General features: G+C 43.5%; 2 long non-coding RNA genes across 3 annotated transcripts; one reads left to right on the top strand and one right to left on the bottom strand.

Moving 5' to 3' along the window:
* On the top strand, nt 1-4,401 carry Gm31733. Its single transcript, XR_001782719.1, has 3 exons — nt 1-305; nt 3,471-3,606; nt 4,231-4,401. It is a non-coding gene; the product is annotated as a predicted gene, 31733 (long non-coding RNA).
* Nucleotides 1,424-24,447, bottom strand: Gm46665. 2 transcript variants are annotated; one of them, XR_001782718.2, is made up of 4 exons: nt 24,371-24,447; nt 4,687-4,797; nt 3,921-3,974; nt 1,424-1,463 (listed from the first exon to the last, which is right to left on the bottom strand). It is a non-coding gene; the product is annotated as a predicted gene, 46665 (long non-coding RNA). The 2 variants fall into 2 exon arrangements; XR_001782717.2 differs by lacking the exon at nt 1,424-1,463 and adding an exon at nt 3,307-3,411.
* Nucleotides 24,448-25,381: the final 934 nt, after the last annotated feature.

Below are 25,381 nucleotides of genomic sequence, written 5' to 3'. Positions count from 1 at the left end.
TCAAAGCTCTTAGAGTTCCTGCTTAGATGAAATGGGAAGATGTATGTGGAGGGCCAGTTACTCTTTCCTTTGTCTCCCTCTCTCTTCTGTTTCTTTTTGTTCACTCTCTCCCAAGGTTCCTAGGATGAGGAAAGACCTGATGGAGGCAGATGGAAATCAGTACTTTCTGAGAAAGAACAGCAGTGGAAAAGGATTGCCCATTTCATTTATGCAGAAGGTGGAGCCACAGGAGGGAGATCTGGAGCATTCCCAGCCTCTTGGATGCAACAACTCAGTCTGCTGCTGGGGGCTGCTCTGCACTCCCGGTATGCACACTCTAAGTGGATTCCCTGGCACAACGGGGATTGCCCTGCCAGGCCCATCCCTGCAGGAAAGGTCTGCTAAATGACTGCAACCTCAGTACTTGGTTCTTCAGTGAGCTTTCAGTTTATAGCTTGTGAGGGAGGGGGGAGCCCTGGGAGCAGGGCTTGCACATCCTCTCATCCTCTGGTTGCCTGTAGTGCTCTCCGTGATGGATGATAGTTTGGGGTGTAATAACTGCTGTGATGGATCACAGAGGAGTATGAAAATTCATAAGGAAATGTTAGGTTGTATTTTATGGGATGCTGTCTCTGTGAATGTGTGTGTGTGTGTGTGTGTGTGTGTGTGTGTGTGTGTGTGTGTGTGTGAGAGAGAGAGAGAGAGAGAGAGAGAGAGACAGACAGACAGACAGACAGACAGACAGAGACAGAGAGACAGACAGAGACAGAGACACAGAAACAAAGAAACAGATGAAAGACACACACAGAGACAGAGAGACAGAGACAGAAACAGAGAGACAGATGAAAGACACACACATAACACACACACATAACATACACGCACGCACACACACACACACACACACAGAAGGAGAGAGAGTGAGAGGATGTCATGTCAGTGATCTTATAGAGCTATGCCATTTTCTATTTGCTCCATCGTTCATGCACAAATTCAAGGGAGACAGAAGCTTGCTCTCCAATGCATGGATGTGAATGCATGGGTGGCTTGCCAATAGGCCCTCTCACTGCCTTTGAGCCTTTGTCTCTTCCATTCACGGTGTAGCTTCAGCTGTCCCAAGGAGTAACTGTGTTTGGCTTGAGCACTCTCTGCCTTCATATATTACAGACTTGGCCACATCTGGGAGATTTTAGATTCCAAAGATGCTGGATACAACCTCCATGGGAGTAGTTTTAGCCTTGGAATCTTCAAGAATCAGCAAGAGAATAAGGGCAAAGACCATTAGCGTTTGTTTCCTCTAAGAGAACAAATTATCAGTGGGTTATAGAAATATGGCAAGAATTTCTTTTTTAATTTTATCTCTCCACGTTGAATGGCATCAAATTCTTTTAAAAATGCTTTTATATAGTATTGTAATATTGTACTTGCTTGAGCTTATCTTGGCAGCTCATCTTCTTCTGTTTAAAGGGACATCTTAGGGTGGTCTGAAAAGACAAACAAACAAACAAACAAACAAACAAAACAAAATGGCAGATGTGATGTAACATTCACCTCAGGTCTGCATCAGCCCCTCCTGTGATTATGGTGGAAACCTCTATTCTGTCTCCTGCCCCCCAAAGCGAACAGATTGGACAGGAAGCCTGCCACCCTGCCACAGAAAGGCTCTGTAGTTGCAGCTAATGGGGTGAGGTTGTCCCTTTTGTGAGAAGCTGTAGGCATGCCAAGATCCATGTAGTTCTGGACTTATATAAGTGTGAGCCACTTGTCCTTGCAGTCAGCTTGTAGAAAAGATAGTCTGCCCTAGAAGGGCTTGTTAGTACTTGTTGGAACACGATTCCCCGTTCCATAGTTATCTTGAGGAAACTGCTTACTTCTTCGTCGTACATGAATTTGGTCTTGTCTGTGCCTCCAAGTGTACTGTCAGCATCTTCATTCAATTACTCGAGACTGGCTTCTAGGACCAGATCCCCTGAGTTTCCCATGCACCAAGCAGGCATGAGATAAAGGATCTGGCAAAGGGGTGGACACTTGGCAGAACTTCCAGCAGTTGTTCATCTCTACAGCAGGAGAGGATATTCAGGTGTTTGCTCCTCTTTAAGCAGCAGTCAGGTCAACATTGGCACAAGAAAGGAGAAAGGATACTGGCTTGCCAGTCTCTTGTTTTTCATTTAGAACTTTCAAAGTAAGATTTCAACGTTTGCTGAGGTTGCTGAGGGCTATGAAGGGGCTCCTGCCAGGGAGACTGCTGCTCTGTGAGGCAGGAGGAGGGAGATCTTTAGCCAGCTGCTTTGACTTCTTTCTTTTTTTCTCAGTTCCTTTGACTCCACACAGGGGTCTATGTAGGAAGCAAAGGTAAAAAGACCCCCTATCCCCACTCCTTTGACTTAGGCAGAAAACCAAGTTTGCTATTCCCTGCTGGGCTGTGGGAGCACATTGCGGCAGATGACAGCTCACCAGAGTGTTGTGGAGAGTTTGATAGAAGAAAAGGGAGGCGGAGAGAGCTTGAGAGAGTTGTCATTCCCTGCTGCTAAATGAGTGCTGGGGTTGTTAGGCACCTGTAGTTACTTTTTGCATGGGGTCAGTTGACAGTTAATGATGATCAGGATGCTATTCTGGCTAGTTTGTCAACTTGACAAAAACTAGTGTCATTAAAGAGGTGGGGACCTCAACTGAGAAACTGCTTCCATAAGATTGGCAGTAAGCAAGCCTGGGAGGTATTTTTTAAAATTAGTGACTGATGGGGAAGAGCTCAGCTCATTGTGTGTTGGGTCATCCCTAGGTTGGTGGTCCTGAGTTCTAAGAAGAGTAAGCCAAATAAACCGTTCTTCCTCAAGTTGCTTTGGTTATGGTGTTTTACACAACAATAGTAACCCTGACCAAGGCAGCTAGGCACTGTTCACTGAGCACACACCCTTGCAGATAAATTTATACATGTACTGTCTTTATGTATTATGGGACTTCTACAAGGCAAGTTTGTTTATTCCCACTTGATAGATGAGGAAGCCAAGCTTCCACGACAGCCATACAAGGCAGGTGAGCACCCACGTCCTGAGGATGTCTGTGCTCTCATATCTTCAGCATGGAGGTATGCTAGGTGTGGCCCAAAGGAAGAGTACAGGTGGAATTAAGTTTGCCAATCAACTGTTCTAAAAGAAGATCATCCTGGGTTATGGCTGAGCCCACTAAGGCGAGCCCTTAAAAGCAGGTTGCAGGATTCAGGTGGATAGCAACTGACAAAGTAATGTGTTATGAGAAGGACTCAACTGGTCATCGACAGCTTCATGGAGCAGAAGTCCATGGATTAAGAAATGCGGGTGGCTTCAAACAGCTGGAACCGGCAAGGAAACCGTTTCTTCTTCCTTAGAGCCTCCAAAGAACATAGCAGCCAGCATCTTGGTTTTAGTTCGGAGTGACCCATGTCTGGTTTGTGACCTATAAGATAATATGTGTGTATTGCCATAAGGTAATCACTTGTGCTAATTTGTTTTTAGCAATAGGCAACTAACGAAGCCTCTGTGGGGCAGAGATGGAACCAAAACCGAATCTGAAGTTCATCTTCTCTCCCAACTTCTGTAAGTTGCTAAACACATAAAGATGCCACGGGACAAAGCCTGCTCAGGCTCCTTGGTGAGCTTCGCTCCCCCACCCCCTTCCCTGCTTTCTGTTATGCTCAGTTCACACGCTTCTTCTCTCCCCTCTGCTTTTCCTTAAATTAACAGATTCTTGCTGGAAAAGAAATTGATTCTTCAACTCTAAAGTAGGTCATTATAACACAGGTTTTAAATCATTTGGTCCCCCACTTGTGAAATATAGACTTCACTTTAATCTTCTGTGCATTACCAGCATTAAAAAAAAAAGGCCCATAATTTGTGAAAAATGGAGTTTTCCCCCCACCATCAGTCACTGGGACAGATGCATGCGTTTCTCACCCTGAGTCATACCTGGAAGGCAGCAGGAGAGGTGTTCTTCATCCACACAGGCAGCGGGGCTTCATTCTGAATTCACACCCAGGAGACCAAGGTCAGAAACTTAACAAAACAGTGGGTCCAAGAAGCCATTGGCTCTTCTCTTCCCACCATTTCTTTCAATTTTCAGTTCTCCTTCTCAGAACACTTTATACTTAAGTGACTTTTCTAATTTTCTAAAACCTTTCAAATCGATTTTTTAAAACATGCCCACGTTAAGTTTGTCTTATTAGTAAAATGTTGGCTCAGTCGGAATTTGTATTATGTTCTCTTTTATTTGCCCCAGGATGCTTGAACGTGGTTCTCGGATTTGTTAGGATTGCGGCTTCATTTCAGAAGATCACCCCCAGAGCAAGGTGGACCTGTTCTGATATGGGACTCATAAGAAGTGGGATACTGTCAAGATCACACGTCATTATGGTGAACTCTAAATCCCCAGGGTCTAGTGGTGTGGATAAAAGCCTTTCGCAGTGATTGTTTAATACAACCCCTGCCATTCTTCATTTTCCTCCCATACTTTCTGGGTGCAGAACATGATATATGTTCAATGAACTCTTTACTTCTAGCACAACACAACTGATACATAACTTCATATACGTGTTGGAATCTTGCACATCTAGCTTCAAATTCTTATCCAGGAACATGCCTTTTCATGGCCCTTGTCTAGTTACTTTTGATTCACATTTGGTTCATTTACAGAAACCAACAGTGCTATGAGAAGTAAACAGGACAAGGTACTTACGTCATCCCAAGAAATCTTATCATTGCCCATAGTAGGTACACAATTATAAGACAGTGGGATGTGGCCACTGCACACATCAACTCACAGCAGCTGTGGATTGCTGAACGCCACCTGCAAAAGATCCAGCCAGTCAAACTCCATTCTGAATGGGAGAGGCACTCAGATTTTCTTGAATGGACTGAGCTACCATGTGTAAATGTGTAGAGACTGGGAGCTAGTCTGCAGGGGATACTGTTCATATGCAACAGTGAATTATCTCACTTCAGACACTCCTCCCTTCTTTGTGTGTGTTGTATATGTGGATGGGGGCACAGGTTAGTGACATGCGCCTTTCTCCATTTTAATCTATTTTTGGAGATAGGTTCTCTTTGATTTGCTAGTATGGTTGGTCAGCCCCTAGAATCTTTCTGTTTTCATAGTGCTGGGATTATAGTAGACCACTACACCTGGCTTCTTGTCAGGGTGACATCTCCCAGCCAGCCCCACTTTCCCTCCCCTCCTTTTCATTTCAGTTAGCTCTCCTTTTCTGATTTTATTATCATACCTGGAAGGGAAAAGTTAGTAGTCCTATGGATTTTTTTTTCAGAATGCTTCCATGTGTTTTAAAATGTAACTCAAGTGAGCAAAGACCCTAAGCCGATTCTCCATCCTCATATTTTCTTGAGGTCCAAAGAGAAGCAAACTATAATTTTGAAGAGCCATATCCAGAGCTAATGGAAGTATGACTGCTTAAAGCAGGAAAAGTAGTTCCCACCCTGCTGGATGCAACCCAACGTTTGTAACAAATGTAACTGCTGTGGCTTTGCATGTTAAACAACAACATCTTTGTTTGATAAACCACACATACATATGCTTAGCTATCTAGGCAGCAGCATTGCAATATGGTGTCAGAAATTACAGCCAGCTCTTGATTTCACTGCAAAGAAAAATTTTGCATAACCTAAAACTGCACTTATGTTAGAGACTGGATTGTCAGATAGAATTTTAATTTTTGGTCCCTTCCTCCTTATGGCCCTTATGACAGTCTCCTTTTTTAATGCTCTAAGCATTCCTCTTGGTTAGAAATGACAGACTTGTGTTGGTAAGCTAAAACCCTCTACCCAGGTTCTGTACGCTTTCACACAAGGGCTAAAGTGAGCATGGAGTTGGTTTCTCTTTCCTGCCGACTTCCTTTTCCCATCAATATCACAGCATGCTTAGAGGTTTAAAATTAAGCTAGGTTTGATTTATCCAATCACAAAAATCATCTAAAAAATGTCGGAGCAGGTGAAAAACACTCCCCTCTACATGGTCGGCTCCCTCTGAAATGTCCAGATGGAATCTGAGCTGAGAACAGCATGAAGAATCACAGAACAAGATGCAATTATTTTCTCCCAGTTTCATGTGCCTAAACTCAGTATACCCTTGACCAATGTGAAGCCTTGCTCCCCAGTAGCCAGAATGTCAGAGCGTTCAAAGTGGCTTATATTTACTCAGAGTCTTACCTGGATAATCCCCAGGTGGGAAGACTTCCCTTATACACAAGGCTGAAGTGTGGAGAAGGTTTATTCTTGGATAAAAACAAAGGTTAGAATGAGGCTGATGAAATCTAATGACTCAGCTTGGGGTAGCTTTAGGCCAAGGCCATGACAATGTGTGTGGCATTATACTTCAGTGATTTGATGAAGCTTATGGTCTTGTAGCTCATACTCCTCTGCAAGGAGGAATTTGGAGTCTGGTCTTCATTTTAGAGAGAAGATGACCTGGGGGCCTTTGGGATATCAACTTCTGCTGGGGTTATTGTTCACTTTTACAGATGGCAGGAACTCAAGTATTCTCTCTCTTCCTCTTCTCTCTACAATTTGCTTCTTCTAAGAGTGATCGAGGATTCAGGCTCCTCTCTTCATCTCCATGGAGGAAGAGATGTGATGACCAAATTCCAGGCACCAAAGTGTCCACAGTGCTACAGGAGGACCTACCTTGGCTGTCTTAGTTACTTTTCTATTGCTGTGCTAAGGCACCAGGACCAAGGCAACTTATAGAAGAAAGAGTTCATTGGCCTAACAGTTTCAGAGGAAGAGCCCATGGCCATCACATTGGAGAACATGACAGCAGGCAGTTTGTAAGGCAGGCACAGCACTGGAGCAGTAGCTGAGAGACAATAACTGCAGAGCAGAGGGAGAGAGCTCATGGGAGTTTTGTGGGCTTTTGAAACCTCATACCACTGCCAACAAGGCCATACTCAGTCCTCCCTGAATAGTTGCAATAAATGAGGACCAAGTATTCAAACATATGAACCTTCCCTATGGGGTATATTCTCATTCAAATCAACACATTAACCGTTCTCTTTCTATATGCTTGGGGAAACGAGAATGTCTATCTTTCCAAAGCTTTGAGATATTGCTGCCCAAATCAGAGACCAAATACTGCAGCTTATACCAACCTTTTTATGTGTAGTGGAAACCAGGAAATTGTTGATTGCTCATTACCTCTGGATGGGGGAGACACACAGAGAATCAGATGCATACACAAGAGCACATAGACCCATGTCCAAGCATGTAGGGAAAGATACTATACATTGAGCTCCCCTTTCAATAGCAGGGACTATTAGTGAAGTTTCAGTTTGAGTTCAGAGGAGAGCAGACCCAGCCATCTAGTCCAGTTCTTTAGAGTCCACACTGGGACCTCTGACCCTACTCTGAGATCCAGCGCCAGACACCAGTGTTTATTTTTGAGTAGCACGTGTGATACTGCATCTTTGCAAAGAGGAACAGGGTTGCTAGATTGGAGAGTTAAGGAGATTTGTTCTGTCTTCCAGTTCCTATCTGTGTTGGTTAGTATCTCATTTTACTAATGCATGCACCAATTTTGCTGCTTGGATATTTTGAATTAGAACATCAAAAAAACTGTTCAACCAAGGTTTTATGTCAAGGACTATTTAGAGAGCGCTACATGTAACTTACTCCTCCCTCACAATGAACCTTTGATATAAAATATTGCTATCATGATGTAACAGCTAAGAGTACTGGGTCAGGAAGAGGTTATATGGCATTTTCAAAGCCACATAGTGTTCACTATATGACACCATTGACCAGGGGAAGGATACTGAATTAGAATATGCATTTGATGCATTTGGCAGGTTCCTTAGTAGATGGCATGATACTTGTTAATTTTCCTTTTCATTTCACTGTGACAGAATACTTGGCAAAAGCCACGCAAGGAAAGATGGCTTTATTTTGGCTCAGAGTTTGAGGGCACAGTCTACCATGGTTGAGAAATCATGGCAGCAGGACCGGAGGAAGCTAGCCATAATGTACGCACAGTCAGAAAGCAGAGAGATGCATGCTGCTACTTGAGTTGCTTTCTTCCTTCAGTCTAGGAGCCAAGCCCATAGAATGCACATTCACAATTAAGATAGATCTTCCCACTGAAGCCAATCTAGGAACTCTCTCACAGGCATGCCCAGAGGTTTGCCACAGACGAGGTTCCAGACTCTGTCAAGTGAACAATCTGTATTGAGCATAATGGGTACCTATTAAGTTGTTGCTCCCAACAGTAGTTATCTTATATTTGAATTGGGAGATTAAGGGGAGCTTAAATGATAGGTTAATTGCATAACAAACTTGAGGAATCGGATACATGCATCAATGTAGGGTATTGGTCTGATGTTGTTATGTATTCAAAGGCTAAATACTGGCCCCAAGACCTGGTTGCTCTCAAGGAGGAGATTCTCAGATACAGGAAGTGATACTAAGTAACCTTGCTCCCCAAGTTAATTGTTCAATGAAAGGCTAAAGCCTGTGATTGGACAATAGATAGAGGTAGGAGTGTTTGTAGTTTCCTGGCTGAAGGTCACCGGTGGAAAAAGAGGAAGAGGAGACCAAGGGTGGAGAAAGCTGCCATTCAAGGAGATGGATCATGAGCAGATGGCCAGGAGAAATATCAAGTAATAAAGAACATATGGCTGGGATGTAACTTAAACTATTCCCCAAACCTGCCCAATCTAGGTTTACAGTTTGTAAATAAAATACTTGTATTGTGTGTACCAAGTGGAAAGTCACTAGAAGGTGAGAAAGAAGGTGCGCTGTATAGGCTCAGTTATGGGCTGTGTTATCTTTTCAGAGGTTATACATAGCTCACTTACTGTGGCAGGTGGAATCCTTCTATTGAAAATGAAAGATTTATCCAATTACAGACCTTAGAATGTCAAATGAAAGAGAGTTTTAGAGATGATTCAAATTGGGTGGCCTAAAGGGCACATGGAGAAACTCATGTCTCAATTTTGGATACTGAAAATGTTTTATTAGTTATTAAATTTGAAAAAGTGAGATCCATGTAATCTCTGTATCTGCAATTTACTTGGAAGGACAAAAGGGTCCGGGGACATGGACTCCACTCTCCTTCTGCAGGCGCCCTCACTGGGCTGCATCTCTTAGAGGAGACATTTGGGATCCATTTCCACAGGCTCGGCCATTTTCTGTTGCCTTCTTATTCATATGACTGCCTGTCCCTGTCAGCATTGTGCACTTCCTACCAAGTTTGACAAATGTACACATGGAGGACGTGAGTGGCGGATGGTGAGAGATGGACTGTCTTTTATTTTGGAGTCATTGTGTGACTATCTCCATAGTCATGTGACTGTTTTCATATACAATCCTTATGTCACAAAGCAGCTGCTGGTGTTTATGAATTGAGTCATCTGGGCTTTGATGGTATTACAGCTTAAATGTGCTAAAATCTATACTGTGATGCCCTTATATCCAGTACGATGGCATCAGGAGGCAGGGCTTTTGGCAGGTGACTGGATCATGAAGTAGACTATTGTGAATGTAATTATTGCCCCAATATGAGAGAATTGCCTTCTCCACCAAGAGCAAGGTGCTATATATGAACCAGGCATCAGATTTACTGACACATTGATATTGGACTCGAAAGCCTGCAGAATCTTAGGAAGTATATCTCTGTTGGTAGCCATTCAGGAAATGTTATTTTCTTAGGCATCCCAAATAGACTAAGGTGTGCATAGCATGATGATGTAATACTGCCCTTCCCAGATGACTTAGACTCAAAAGCCACAGGAAACATATCTCCTATCCCACTTCACTGCTCACAAAGCTGTGAGGTGATTGCTGTGGCGGGTGCCTTGGACCCTGAACTACTGCTATGAGGAGTGACTTGGGGGTAGGGGGCTGGGGATCTCCAGCGGGATAAGGACTATCCTTGAGAAGATATTGCTGTGACCTCTGCCATTGGTCTGGCTACTTCTATTAGGATTATTCAGCCTTGGTTATAGGCTGGATTCTGGCCAGATAAGTCCTAAGAGATCTTTGACTCTTTCAGCAAATCCACCTGAGTTGCCTCTTCAGTCCGTGCACATGCACGGTTCATCTTGGGTATTTATTCCTCTTTCCCATCTCTAAACCTGAACCCTTCTCATTGACGGCAATGGTCTTTGCCAGCATCCCTTACATTGTCTAAATAAACGCGTGCTGAGGAAAAGAGGCTGCGAGTAAAGTGCTTGCTGCAGAAGGAGGAAGGGTCCACTTTGGATCCAGCTCCCATGTAAAAATCTGAAGGTGGCAGTACTCGCCTGCAATACCAGAGTGTGGAGGTGACAACAGAGAATCCCCACAGCAGCCATCTGGTCGGTCAGAGTGCCCCAGGTTCCATTAGTGAAGAGATAGAGAAGACACAAGACATGGGGTTTAACCTCTGGCCTCTAATGCACAGGTACATACACATGAGCACACACATATGTGCAGCAGCAACAACAACAATGCACACACACAATTTTCTTTGGTTCAATTGCAAACAAAGAAACACAAAAACAAAACAGAAGCCTCATTGTTATCTTACTATAGAAACTTTCTAGAGTCTGATGGATTGATTTTCCTCTCCATTCTCACTTTTCTGACTTTGAGGCAAGTTGTTGACCTGTCTTCATGGCTTTCAAGATCTGTAAAATGGGAATAACTGGTTTGCAGAGGAGCTCTGAAGAATAAATGGATAGCTGTGAAGTATTTCCCACAGTCCCTAGTTGTGAAGTGTTTCCCACAGTCCCTGGCATCTTAATGGCCACCCCGACACTTTAGCATGCTCTCTGTTCTGACTTTTTTTTTGGGGGAGTTGAGTGAGGCCCATTATGAATTGAAAATGTGTAGGAACTGTGAGGAATTCTCTTAGAAACCCAATGGGATGGATGCCTAATATGGACAAAATACCTCTAGCATTCACTCTGGTCATTGGAGAAAGGGACCAGGGAGGAGGGACTGCTCATATGGTGACCATAGAAGAGGATGGAACTTGGATTTGCTAGTAAGAAAGGCAAAAACTACCTTTCTCTTCTCTGTCCTCAGAAGGACGGTAACTCCACAGTATGGACACTCAATAACTACTGCTGACTGACAGGCCATGGAATGTTATAGAAAGTTTACAGGGCAGGGAATATAATATTAATATCCATGCAATGTTTTTATGTTTTAATTTTGGTAGAGGAAGTCTGAAGCCTGGGGCAAAAGCTACTATTTTCATTTGCTTCACCTGAAGTTATATTGGCAGAGGCCCTCGGGGTAAAGAAGAAAAGGATTAGGTTTGGGAATGGGAAAGGATATGAAGGAGTTGTAATAAAATATATAAGTGCCGGAGCTTGAGGAATAAACACGGATGGATTTCAGACAGAGAAGAGAAGGATCTGGCATAAAGACATTTTGAAGGAAAAATAATACACCCATAGGGTAGGCTCTGCTGAATGGAAGAGAGAATGTGAGAAGTAATGAAAAACTTTTAATATCAGGGAACTCCCTAAGAGGTACGTGGATACTGTTGCTTTACATTGATTGAGGGCCCACTCTGTATGGGGCTGCCATCTGCTTACAAAGCCAATGTATGAAAATATGCTTCAGTGAAAGGATAAAGCTGTTATGGATAAGAATGTGTATATGTATGTATGTATGTATGTATGTATATATGTGTGTATATATATATATATATATATATATATATATACACACACATACATATATTTCTATGGTGGGCACGTGGTACATGCGTATGTAAGAAATGAATAAAGGAGACAGCTAACGTAATAAAATCATTTGTAAGTTAGCTGAAGCAAAGGCTAACTTTTTTTTTGTTTGAAAACGTACTAGTCACAACCTCATCCAAAGTAAGTGAGATCAGAGTTCTTCAAAAAAAGGACTCACCTTACTGTGATGAGAGTTTAGACTGATTTGTAGTTTAACATAAATGTGGCTGCATCCCTGGCTTATCAAAGTTTTCAAGAAGAGCTCTGATGATGTTAGAAGTACTCATTAAAATGGATCTAGGGAGGGCCCTCTGCTACTATCTGAACCCTGTTAATGTCTTGGTTTTGACAGCTTTTTTTCTGCAACTTTAATGAAAATTTTCTTAGACAATTTCCCACACGTGTATATATAGAACATTCTAATGTCACCTTCCCCACTTTGATCTTCCTCCTACACCTATTTTCTGGACCCACACTTACATCTCCTTGTTTTCGTAGTCTGACTCATTGAGTTTAACCTGGGCCAGTGTTGTGACCATGTGTTTGGGCCACTGCATCATGGTGAGTTCATCGTTGGGAACACAACTGAAGACAGTGACTGTCTCTCCTCTAGAACCCATCATTAGGGATGGATGGGGCGGGATAACCCATCTCTGATCCATGATTGACTGTTGACAGGCTTATTCTTGCAGAGGCCCATTGCAGGCAGCCACAGCTGCTGTGGGTTCTTTATTGCGTTGCTTGGGGGATTCCCAGTAGAGAGTATTTCACAGCAACATTCTCCCTGTGTTTCATCCCTTGCTTTCTTTTCAGTGTCCCTTTTACAGTGCCTCTGAGCCTTAGAGGGGGTGGTATAAATGTCCTGTTCAGGTGTGAGCATTGGGTCTGAGCACTCAGCCATTACTTAGTCTTGGCCAGCCATGCATCCCTGTATTCACTGCCATTCCCTGCAAAGAAGAGCTTGTCTGATTAAAGTTGAGAGTAGCATTGTCTATGGAGATAAACATAATATATAGAAGCAACTTGGTGCCATGACATAGCTATTAAAGCTATACTCTAGTTACTACCTAAGGTCAGTTATGCATTTTTTACTGTGTTACATAACAACCGATGATGACAGCCGTGAGTTGAGCATGGTATGAAAATGAAAAGCGACTTGCCAATCATGGTACCCTGTGCCTAATGATGGAAAATTAAGGCCACAACAATCTCAAAGCCTGGAATATTAAATAGCAAGAGGCTACTGAGGAAAGTACTGGGGGCAGATAGGTTGCTTTGAGAGCTCAGAACATGAAGGAAGAGAGCTTTCTGTGAAACTATCTGGTTTCACAACCATCAGCACCTACCACAGGAAGGTCTTTCCTTAAGTGGACATTGGGTTGCTCTCATAGCTTCAGTTTCTATATTCTTTCTTTTGGAATGTTTTAGAGCCTCTTGGTCCATTCTGTTTTGAATTTTAAGAATATTTCAGAATAAGTGTGCTCGATGCATTTACAGTTATTGAAATAACTTTTTGACTCATAGTAGAAACCTTCTTTTTGTCAACTAATTGCTCAGGTCTCGTCACTCTCTGCACCTCGTCAGGGTGAGCTGGATTTTCATGATGATTACTGAATTTAGTTAACTTAATATTATTTAAGTAGCTTTGCAGAATTTTTGAGGGCTCAGTGATAATATCACTAGAGAGCAGAGCTTTGTCAGGGTATAGTTAAGCAGTTTTCTTTGAATGAAAAGCCTTTGCTGGTTGTTTGTTTAGATTCTCTCAGAGCACTGTATGAAACAATTTCTCACATCAACCAGAGCTGTTGCTTTTGTTCTTCCTCTCTGCTCAGGAAGGTCTATTTGTGGATAGCTGTGTCACCCCGTTATGATTTCCAGACCATTCTTTGACTGTCCCACTGCCTATCAAGTCATCTCCCCGTACTCCATCTAACACTCCAAGACAGTCTCATCAAAAGCCACTAGCCCTTCCTGTTCCTCTCCCTCATGCTCTCACTCTCACTAGCATATGCCCTATTTTAATTTACAGATGGAAATCATGCTACGATGATATTAGGTACCAGGAAACCCATCACAAGTTGAAAAATAGTATTAACTGTAGCATGCATTTAGTAATCTGGCTTGTTGGGCATTATAGCTTAGTGTAGCCTACCTTGAGCAGGCTAAGCACACATGCATAAGCCTATAGCTGGGCATCTCAGGAGAATATCACACAAAGGAACCTGATGAGTGGCAGATAAAGGGAGCTTTGCTGATGAATTTATGATGGCCAGGGCTTTCATTATCTGGAGGTTCTGGGTGTTGGTGAAGGAGATTTAGGTCTTCTAGTAGCCTGCCCCACAAATGAGCCCTGCTCCATCCCATCTGCTCAGTCTGCTTCTGTCTGCACTCTGACATCCTTCTTGTCACAAGGGTCATGTCATTGGCCCCTATCCCTGTTCTTCAGGGGATCTCTAGCTTGGATGTTTTATGATTTATGTTTTCCTGGAGATCCCCATCAATGATGCCAGCTTGTTATCCAGTGGAAGAACCTGGGTGCCCACAGGTAGATGTCGGAGCAGGAGTGACCCTGATAAATATCTGAGTGCTATCACAGAAGCTCATGATAATATAACACGACAGGCACCTTGCCCTATGTGGGAGAATGCCAGCTGGTTTGGTGGTGGCCATTATTATCATCAGGATGTTTTTGAGACAGTGTCTCACTTCATAGACAGTGAGTTTAAGGTCAGCCTCAGCCACTTTATTGCTGGGATTGTAGGTGTGGCAATAATGATGGCTGTGATGGTCACTACTGGCCAAGATTTCCAGGGTGTTATTCTGAGGATGGTCATTTAAGTGGGCCGGGGCAGGAGGTAGTAGTGAGATAAGAGAGACAGAGCAAGAAGGATGAGCGTTGTATATCTGTCAGTCGGCTTTGTTATGAAATGATTAGTTGGGTTTTTGTTTTGTTTTGTTTTTCTTAATGAAAGGTTTATTTTGGTTCAGAGTTTGGGAGATTTCAGATGGTTGGCTTTCTCCCCTTGTCTATTTAGTCAGTGTGCTATTGTCATTACTTCTTGCTACCACATGGTGTCGCTGTTGAGGTGGAGTCCTGCCCAGTGCTGGTTTACCCATTTGCTTTGATGATCACGGGCTCTTGCTCCTTGACTAACAACTATTGTGATGGAGGTTGCCAGCATATGGGTTATGGAGTTACATTGGAGGGAAGGAGGGAAGAAGTAAAGAACTGGGGGTATGGTTAGACAAGAATGTGAGGTTTATAGCTGGCACACCTAATAGAGAAGGTTATAGGCAAAACAAATACTAAAGGTAGAAACAGCCATGAATTATCTTCTGGTTTAGGTTAGCGTGTCTCTTAATTATCACCGGGACCAGTGATAGGTAGATTCCGGTTTGTATCATGGACCTGCTGTTGTACTGTGAAGTTGGAGTCTTCCTCGAGCAAGGTTATGGCGTGGTTGATTTGGGAGCAAGGAGGGAGTTTATCTGGATTATAAGGCTCAAATAGCAGGGGAAATAGGTCACTTTGTATGATGATGTCATTGACTCCTCGGTATGGATGTGTTTGTTTACAGTGAAATATGATCAAAAAGCTTTTAAAACCACTCAGCCTGCCTCCGTTAGCATTAGAACCTGGGGGAGGAACACGGTACGTGCAGCGAGGGTAACCTGTTTCCTGGATGATAGACATGTTCTGTTCTTGTTCCAAGAAACCCACTGGCCACACTTACTGTCATTCCTAATAGCGCTGTTCTTAGAAAAGGATACTCTTAGTCTCTCTGTGTATTTATGTGTCTGTGTGTCTGTTTACAGGGCAGAATACAATAGGAGGGTCATTTGTAAAGAAAAGAGTTTTCTCTTGGCTCATGGTTTTGGGTATGGACAATCTAGACCCAGGTGGCCATGTTTGGTGAAAGCTTCACAGTGTGTCCCGTCATAGGATAGTTTGTAGGAGAACTGTAAATGGAAGGCTCACTTGTGACAGCTGCTCTCATGCATCCTAATCTAGTTCCAAGTAAGCCAACCCACTCCTCTGAGACTGTCGTGACTCCCTTCCCTAAAGTGGAGCCCCCTCAGCTTGCTTATTTTCCATTCTGTATCACCTATGAAATATTTCCACCTCACACCACTTTCTCTCTGGAGGCCAAATTTTCAATATATGAGCCTTTTGGGGACAGACTATGTCCAGCCAAACTTGCCCGACCCTATTCCATCCACAGTAAGGCGTAATTAATTTAAGGACATTTTCAGAGGAGCTGGCCCTTGAAGTGATTTCGTTTGGAATTTGAGGCTCATGGGGTCATACAGCTCCTCTCCTGGAAGCCGGATTCCAGCATCAGGATCATGACTGTGCCATTTACTTCTCTACTGAGACCCCACAGGCACACCTGTGGTCCAGTTCCTTAGGACCATGGACATCAAGGGCTTCTTTGAGCAGTTAAAGCAAATCTGCCACGGTTGTCTTTAAGTGCTGCCTCCTCTACATCTCTATCCTTTCCCAGGGTTCTCTACATTTGGGGCAACAGATTAGACAATCAGAAGGACTTTGATGGCCAGCTGGCTTTATACAAAGTCTTTAGGCTCCGTTCTTCAGACAGAAAGATTGGATTAAGGCATGAACGAGGAAATAAATTGTGACATTCGTGTCACAAAGGATATAGTCTCCCTCACACAGGGCCTGCATCTGTTTTGGAAGAGAGCATTCCTTTCTGTATGCCTCCTTTTTAGCCTTGCATTTTAAACAGATCAGTTGCTTATCACTCCATTTGTATTCTCTGGCATCGTTTTCTTCTAACTGCTGCCCCTTCCCTGCCCTCCCTGACTTATATCCTTTTATAAATGCCGAGGATATCGGCATTGATCCCAAGGAAACTTCTTGATAGGTTTCTCTCTGTCTCTTGAGTTCCCCTCTGGCAAGAAGCTCACAAAGGGGGGGGGGGGAGTGGGGACAGATATTCACTCATGATGCATCTGTGACAGTCCTGGTTCCCAAACGCCATGAAACATCAATAAGCAGACAGTGGTCACTGGGGGATGCCCATGTGCCTGAGGACGGGCATCAGTCATGTGGTGGTTCAGTGCTGACCCAGCTTCAGATTCACGGCTGCTGTCAGCTGTGCCTTGTGCTGTGGGAGAGTCACTCCAGCCTGTCTGGAGGAGGCAGCTGTTGTAAATTACAAGTGCAGATCCAGAGGATAATTCTTGGCTTTCAGCATGCTGCGGAGGCTTCAGCAATTAATTTCCTCTGTTCTTTGCGTAGCCAAGGATTCTCCACATTATTCATCTCTTTGGGCAAAAGCCATTGGTAGCTGCTGAGTTATTTTCTCATTAGGCTTATGATAGGAATTACCTGATTGTGGATGGCTTGTTCTTGTAGTTCATTTTGCAGGTGCGTTCTGACTAGGCATGGCCTCAGCAGAAATGCAATCAGCCTTAAGCTCACAAGGCAGAGTTCAGGGACACATTTCCATTTGACCTGAAAGTACCTGCATGGCACTTTTAAATCTGCAGGCACAACTTGCTGATGCCTTAACCTCTGGGGGTGGGGGAGTCGCTGGCCTCCCTGTGTGCACCTGGCAAGGCCCAAGTAGCGTCATTACAGGCCTAAACCTGGGCTCTTGTTTCCAACACCTCTCTATACTTTGATGAGAAAACATGAAGCGAGCAAGAACACCAGCTTGTCTCACTGGGGACAGAATGGGGTAGGAACCCGTCCTGGGTCCTCCGAACTGTGGGTGGGAGTCAGAAGCTTGGAGTTCCAAGTCTCAGATGCTTGGAGAGAACCCATTTAGCAAGATCTCCCCAGGACATATTTGATTTTGTTTCTCTGCCTGTGGAGGGATGATGAAATCACAGCCCTTACACTGCTCCTGATTAGCAGTGCCCACACTGCTGAGTTAGAAGACATAAGAATCGGAACTTTGTGGTCTCATGGAAACCCATAGGTAGGACCAAGAACAGGAGCCATGTTCAGATGGCCAGCATGCTGCCTGGTTGGTTCCTGGGAGGCTGGCCTGGGCATCCCGCATCCTCGGCATAGGAACCAGGATGCTCCAGCTTCCTGACAAATATGCAAGAAGTAGTTCAAAGGGATACTGTGAATAGGTCAGGCTGGTCTTCAGTGTTCTTAGTTGTCTTTGCACCTAGGAACTTAACTTATGTGGTTCCATCCATTCTTGGTACTACTCCCAGTACAGAGTGAATACTTCATATTTGATGGATGGACAGACGGACGGACAAAGGTCGTGAAGCCCTCATGTTAAGCCACACTTTTTGTGAAACAGCTCAATTTGCTTTTCTTCCTTGTTTTGTTTCAGGAGCAAAATTTTCTCATAAACGGTTCCCTGTAATGTAATCTGAACTACTCATTCTCTTTGAGTGAGGTGAAATGGTAGGCAATGAATAATTTAATGTACTATCCTCAAAGAGTTATGTACAGTTTAACAAGTGACAGGCACCTGGAGACAATAATAACACGCTCAGAGCCTGAGTGGTGGTTCGCAGTTGTGAGTGACTGTCCTCTGAGCCCAAAAACCATCATCGTGGGGAGTTCACTTGTGTCCTCTTGCAGATGGTTCACCTCAACTGGGCTTGCTGACTACTTATATCTTCCATGGAGGGATGGGGAGAATCAAAAGACCCTCACCTAAGTATATAGATGTTCCATAACACTTGCTATGCAACTCTGGCCTAGTTGCATGTGGTCTCAGAGCAGGGCTAGAGCATATAGTGGTGTCGATTAGGAGAGGGGAAGATTTGGGAAAGCCTTAGTCCTTAAAGCTGGTTAAAGGGCTTCCATAGTTGGCTAATGCAGGAAGGTAATGAATAGGTAATGACCGTGATAGCACTCATATCCCTGTAACTACTTACCTTTGCGCTGTACTGAAGGCTAATGTACCCATTGCTTTCCCAGGGTGAGCTATATGATCCCTTTGACAGTATGATCCCTTAGTTTGTCTTTGAAACTTTAGGAGAAGGGGGTAGATGTTGCCAAGGTTGCTCCCCACCCGGAAGGAGTTTTAACAAAACTCATGACTGAATCCTAGTATTCAAAAGGGTGAGGCAAGAGGATTGCTGGAAGTTTCATCCCAGCCAGAACAAGCACTGTTTAAAGAAAAAACAAATCATATTTAAATGGAAGTTTAAGTGGATCATAAGGCCCCATTTTGAGAAAGTGGGGCTGCTTCTGCCTTTAGCACAGTACTCAGCTACCTTCTACACATTTGGTATCACCCCCCCCCCAACCCCTGATGAAACTGCAGATGATTTGAAAAGATGATCAATCTTTAAAGTACCCGAGATGCTCTGGGGCAGCGTCTCATGACTCAGTACAGGACACTTGTCAAGAAATCCCAGCCTGGTCCCTGACAGTGTCACAACCGTAGGGAGCAGAAAGCTGGAAAGCACAGGCAGGTTCACTGCTGCCTGCTTTTCAGAATTTTCCCCATCAAACAAAGCGTGTGTGGGCCTAATGAGTCTTGAAAATAATTTGTAGCTCTGACAACCTCTTTTTATGGCAGGCATGTGTTGAACATGAAGTCATAGCCGTCAGGTCTTCAGTGGGAGGGAATGAGGAGGAGACAGCTCTCTCTTGGCAGAGGTGGGGCGGAGAGCTGTGTGCTCCTAAGACAGCTTGCCCAAGGTCATTCAGCAAGTTGGCAAATGGCACCTCCTCCTTCCCAGGCCAGCTTGTCAAAGTCCTGCACACCCATCTCCCGCTGCGGGAGGCAGAGTGTGCTGGAGTCTGTCTTCTTGCTGGGGCTGCAGGGAATGTGGGCTCAGCAGTCTGGTTTGCAGAGGCTCAGAATCCAGTGGCAGGCATTTGTTGCAGGTATGTGCTGAGTGGTCTTATATCACCCTCTGCATTTGGAGCATTCAGCATATAGCCACACAATTAATTCATTAAAAAAAATGAAAAAAAAAAACCACTTGCAGGTCACCTTTAAAACAAAGGAAGAAGCAATTTTGAATTTAGCAATTTTTCATTTTTGACATCTAGTACCACCTCAAGCTCTGCAGTTACAAATAGTGCTGTTGGGGAACGGGCTCTTTTATACACATCTGAAGAGAGAAGGGCTATACATTATGAATGGAACAAGAATAGAAGAATTGGCTGTGTGGTGCAAGATATTCTGAGTACATTAATCAGCCCATCTCTTTAAGAACGAGAATCATTTTTAAAAGGGAGTATGAAATAGAAGGCAAACAATCGGTGCAGTGCAACTCTGGTTGATGCACAGTGGACATATAAGGGCAAAGGGAAGACAAGAAGATACCCAGAACAAGGCGTTTAAGAGGTTGTTCCTTGGGATACAGTAAGGCAAGGAAAGGAGAGAGTTTGGAAGAAGCACCAAGATGGCATTGGATCCTATGTGTAGTCCCGCAGTGCTTGGCATATTGACAGGCTTATTTCACGTACAGAAAGTAGGTGCCCTGCCCTGTGTCATCCCAGCCATGACTCACATTCTAAGAGGAAGAGAGGCACCTATTCAATTAGCTCCATTTGGATTTGCTAAGCAGAAGCAAATATGAATGCTTACCATGTATGGCAAGCATTGCAAAAAGAAGGGGTGGTATCCTGAGAAGTTCTGTTATTGTGTGATATCATCGACTGAACTTTACACCTGAAGAGGACTATGACTTCCCTAACTGAGCTTAGAATGAATGGATTTTCAGTGTATGTGTGTCTTGTCTTTGATCAAAGTATTGCTATGTGGTTCTAGACTGTAATAAAAAACACTGTTAGTGATAGCTTAACTAAGTTGAGGTTTTCCTTGCATACAGCAAGTCTAGATAGTCTAGGAATCTACCATGAGTTTAATGCCTCAGTGACATGGATCTTGCAACTCTAATTCTTTTGGGACTCTCCCTCTGCATTTCAAGATGGCAGCTAGAGATCCAGGAATAACTTTCATTTTAAGGGTGAAGAGGAAATAACAAGGATTATTCATTAAGGAAGAAGCAAAACACCGGGCAGTGGTGGCGCACACCTTTAATCCCAGCACTTGGGAGGCAGAGGCAGGCAGATTTCTGAGTTCAAGGCCAGCCTGGTCTACAGAGTGAGTTCCAGGACAGCCAAAGTTACACAGAGAAACCCTGTCTCAAAAAGCAAACATACACCAAACAACAACAACAACAACAAAACAAAAAAAAAGGAACAAGCAAAACAATATAAAACAAAACAAAACAACAATAACAAAAAAGCAAACTCTTTCTCTAAGTTTAAAGAACCAATTCTATTGCTGTCCTATAGACCAAAGCAGTCAAATGCTACCTCTTGCCCAGCCACAAGAGAAGTAATGCAGTTGAGAAGGTAGCATTTCTGGTCTCTCTGCTCATTTGTCAGCCTTGATTCCTATACCAGGAGCCAGTAGCTAAGTCACCCATGGGCTCATTGGCTCTGCCAGCAGTGGATAAACCAAAAGAAGCAGGAGAGAAAGAGCAGGCGAGGCTGTCTGTCCCTGCTCTGTCCCTAAATGGAGGCAGGGGGTGGCTTTTTGAGTATTGTCTAGGTTGCTGGCTATTGGCTGTTAGCTGCTAGCCCCCATAGGTACTTCAGTGCTCTGTTGGCTTTCTCTATGTTCTTTGGGGATCCTGATTGATCTTGGCATAGGAGTTCTTTTAACCACCAGCATTCTCTGCTCCAGATACCCAATTCTCTGAAAATGAGAGATGCTAGGTGGGCTTAAAGTGGGTCAGATAGCTGCCTGCCTTTAAAGCATATCTAATACTTGTATAGTTGTGTCAACTAGGGCAAATTCTTGGGACTTTAAAGTAGAAGTCTTCAAGAATGTTGGATACTTGCTTAAAGTTGTGCTTTAATATCACTTGAATCTTATAAAACAGAGAAATACATTCTGATGTTTATCTTCCATCTGAGGATAGGAAATTCATGCAAGGTTGCACAGAAATTAATGGGACTGGAGTTTGGGCTGAGTTTCTGCCACTGCTCAATGAGCAGGAAGTTTGCTGACACTGAGAAGTATCTTTGGCCTGCATGTTGCCTGTTTCTTGTATTCATGCATTTGTCTTTCATCACTCCAGACCTTTGATTCCATGAGGGTTTAAGTCTCTAGGCCATAATTTTGCCCAGGACTTTACATCTTGATTCTTAGTCCTTATCTATAGAAGTTGTCTTGAGATCATTGGCTCTGGAGTTGATCTTTGGTAGAACACAGCTTTGTTTTCTTGTGGGCTTTTTAAAAATACTTAGACAGTTTTCCGTGGTATTTGTTTTAGGGAATAGGAACAACCCTCTGTCTAGTCTATAGTTTCCATCCCCTCTTTTTGCTTTTTTGCTCTCTAGTTGCCCTAGTCCTGCAGGGCAAGAATGACCCCACATGCAGATGGGAACAGCTAGCTCTTTAATGAGCATTGGGGGTGAACTTGGAGCTCATTGGTAATAACAGGCGAGTTGGGGGGGGGTGAGTTTCTTGGTCCATTTCTTGCTGATGTTAAAATAATATGGGTGTACTATGGCAGGGAGGCAGCCCCTACAGCCTGCAGTGGTGTGGTCTCCCTATGAAGCATAAAACACTTCAGCTGAGGGCACTATGACCTTCTTACTTTGTCCTGAAGTTCTTTCCCTTCTGTGCTGTGGCCTGCTCACAGGTTTGTTGTAGAGATCATTTCTCCTCTCCTATCCCCAACACCAACCAGCCTTTTGGCATAGACTTCTGTTCTGATGTAGCCCAGAATTGTTAGTTTGAGACTGGAACTCTAAGGTAGAATTGAGGTTGTCCCCAGTCTTAAACTAAAGGCTAGGAGAATGCCATCAGGGCATGAGCATATTCGGTGCACCATTGATTTCATTAGTTGCTTCATTCTTTAATACTTGACCTTGCTTGGCATATGGGGCTTGTGTGTTACTTAAATATTAGTATACCAGACAAGCATAGTTTCGTAATATGTAGACCTAGAAGGAGTTGATAAATGTATCCTCCTTTGCCTTCCTATTTTTAGGATGTAGTCAGGATCTTGGGAGTCATCACTGTACCCAACATGGGCACAATGCAGTGAAGACATACACACATGGTCAACAATGATGGCTCTTCCTAAGACCCAGAAAGCTGGTTTTCTTGTGCTAGCATTGATCCCTTGAATTCACACTAGATCATAAGTTTTTTTAAAAATTGGTAAGGGCTTGCTGCACATAGCTTTGTATCAATTAGACATCTGGGGCAAGTGATAGCTGGGAAATATGGCTCAGCAAAGGGCCATAGAGAGTTGCTGCTGGATGTGGAGAGGGTTGAGAATTGTGTAGGAGAGGAATGTAGAGCTGAAAAGAATTCTAAGTCTCCTTTCTATCCCCCGAATCTCAGAGGCTGTCAAGGGATAGCTGTTCATCCATATATAAGGATTGAAAGCAATATTGCTAAAGTCTGAAAGAATAAGGTGACATCTACAAGGTCAAGCAAATTCAGAAGCTGACATTTGGGTCATAACTAATATGGGTCAGAGAATAAAGCATTATGTTGACTCCAAAGGCATTTTCTTTTAGAAATGGGCAGAGAGGCTGAGCAACCAGGCATGGCCAGTGTGACTTGACACAAACTGCACAGAAAATCATCTAGTATTCTTGTCATGTCTGGTACAACCACTGTCTCTAGGCTCAGGCTCCACCTAGGGCAGAAGAGGGCCTCCTTCTGGTTGCCTTTGGATTAAGATGTAGAACTCTCAGCTCCTCACCCAACATCACGTTCTGTGCCCTCCCTCTTCTGTGTTATCATTGATTTTTTTTTTTCGAGTCTGATGGAGATTGTGGTGGTTTAAATATGCTTGGCCCTGGGAAGTGACACTGTTAGGAGGTGTGGCTTTATTGGAGGAGGTATAGCATTGTTGGAGGAAGTATGTCACTGTGGGAGTGGGCTTTGGAGGTCTCCTTCTATGTTCAGGTTCCACCCAGGGAAGAAAAGGGTCTCCTTCTGGCTGCCTTTGGATCAAAATGTAGAACTCTCAGCTCCTCCTCCAACATTATGTCTGCCTGAATGCTGCCATGCTTTCTGCCACAATGATAATGGACTGAACCTCTAAAACTGTAAGCCAGCCTCATCTAAATGTTTATCTTTGTAAGAGTTGCCTTGGTAATGGTGTCTCTTCACAAAAAATAAAACCCAAACTAAGACAGATATGGAGAAGAATTCAGATATGAGCTAAGCCAGTGTTCATTGGTGGGCAACTTCCAGAGTCATAAATAATAATAAACACCATGTGTAAATAGGTGGTGGTCCTCTGAACTGGCAAAATGGAAGCTAAATGTATAGAAGAATGGCCCATTACAAGCTCTGCCTTATCAAAATGGTTGCCTTGGGGTAGAAGGAATGAACTGGATCCCCTCTCTAATTATTCTAAGTCTTTATGAGTAAAACATGACTCACATCAGGGGGCCTGTTGCTGAATGAACCTTTATCCCTCTTTATTCTCCCTGATGTCTAATCCTGGATTAAATCCCAAATTGATAAAATGCCTTTTGCTAGCCACATTAGTGCAGTAAGCACAGACCGGCCTGCAGTCAGGACATGCTTTCATTCTTTTGGAAAAACAAACAGGAAATGGTGATGGAAACCTCTTGGAAACTGAAGGGGGAAACAGAAATAAATAAAAATAATAAAACTATTACTGCAGGCGATCTGTGAACTGGGGGAAAAAAACCAAAAGACCCATGATTTTGATTCATACCTTCGGAGAGGGCTTCCTTAATGACTGTTCTTTGGTGTCCCCAAAGCTGTGCTCATTTATCAGTCTGTGGGTTAATCCAAACCTATCAGGATGAAAATTCAAGGAGGATGAAGGTTAAGTGACAGGCATTCTATCCTGGAAACGATGGAGTTGATGGATATCTAGAAAACGTGCCTTAGGGGCAGAGAGGGTAAGATCTTTCTGGAGACACCTAAGAGGGTCAGATGTGGGAGGGGAAGTCTGGTCAGTGGTGTTCACACATCCAGCATGGATCCACAGAGCCACCATTAGTTCTAAGTCAGCCACAAATTCTGAACTGCATTTCTCCTATATGTTAATCCTGATGAATTTGAGGAGGTAAGCGTATCACAGCAGCATACATAGGCATTAATCACAGAAACGCCATTTTTAAGCGTATTAGTTACTAGGAAGCTGTCTGTAGCAGGAATGTCTGGGCAGTTCTTCCTCCTAGCCCAGGTGCTTCTTGGATAATCTGGTTAATCTTACTGTATAGTACAATGGCTGGCAAGTAGCAGGGGCTTGTTAGATACTTATTTAAGTAAAATTGAACTGTAAGTTGATTGGATGTTTTGGGCATATTCTACAATGATTGAGCCTCGTCTGATGGAATAGCCACCTCTGGCTACTAAACTTGTTACAGTGGCTAAGAGCTTGGTTTAGGATCAAAATTGGAATGACCTCAAGCTCTTCCTTTGACTCCATCTGCTTTAAGTATAAAGTGAAGGTACCAATGCCATGGAGTTGTTAGAAGATTAACTGGGCAGAGGGAAGCTGAAGAGAGATCTTAGTCAGTAAAGTGCTTGCTCTGCAAGCTTAAGGACCCGAGTTACATTTCTTTAATCCTGGTTAAAAAAAATGTTGTGCAAGGTTGTAGATATTTGTAATACCAGCACCAAGAAAGTGTAGAGATGGATCTCTGGATTCAATGGTCAGCCAGACTACCCTAATTGATGAGTTTCAAACCAAGTGGGAGACCTTGTCTCAAATAAA

Source organism: Mus musculus, chromosome 19, assembly GCF_000001635.26.
Source record: "Mus musculus strain C57BL/6J chromosome 19, GRCm38.p6 C57BL/6J".
Taxonomy (NCBI): Eukaryota; Metazoa; Chordata; class Mammalia; order Rodentia; family Muridae; genus Mus; species Mus musculus.
Note: the sequence above shows the minus strand (reverse complement) of the source record. Positions and strands in the feature narration are given on the sequence as shown.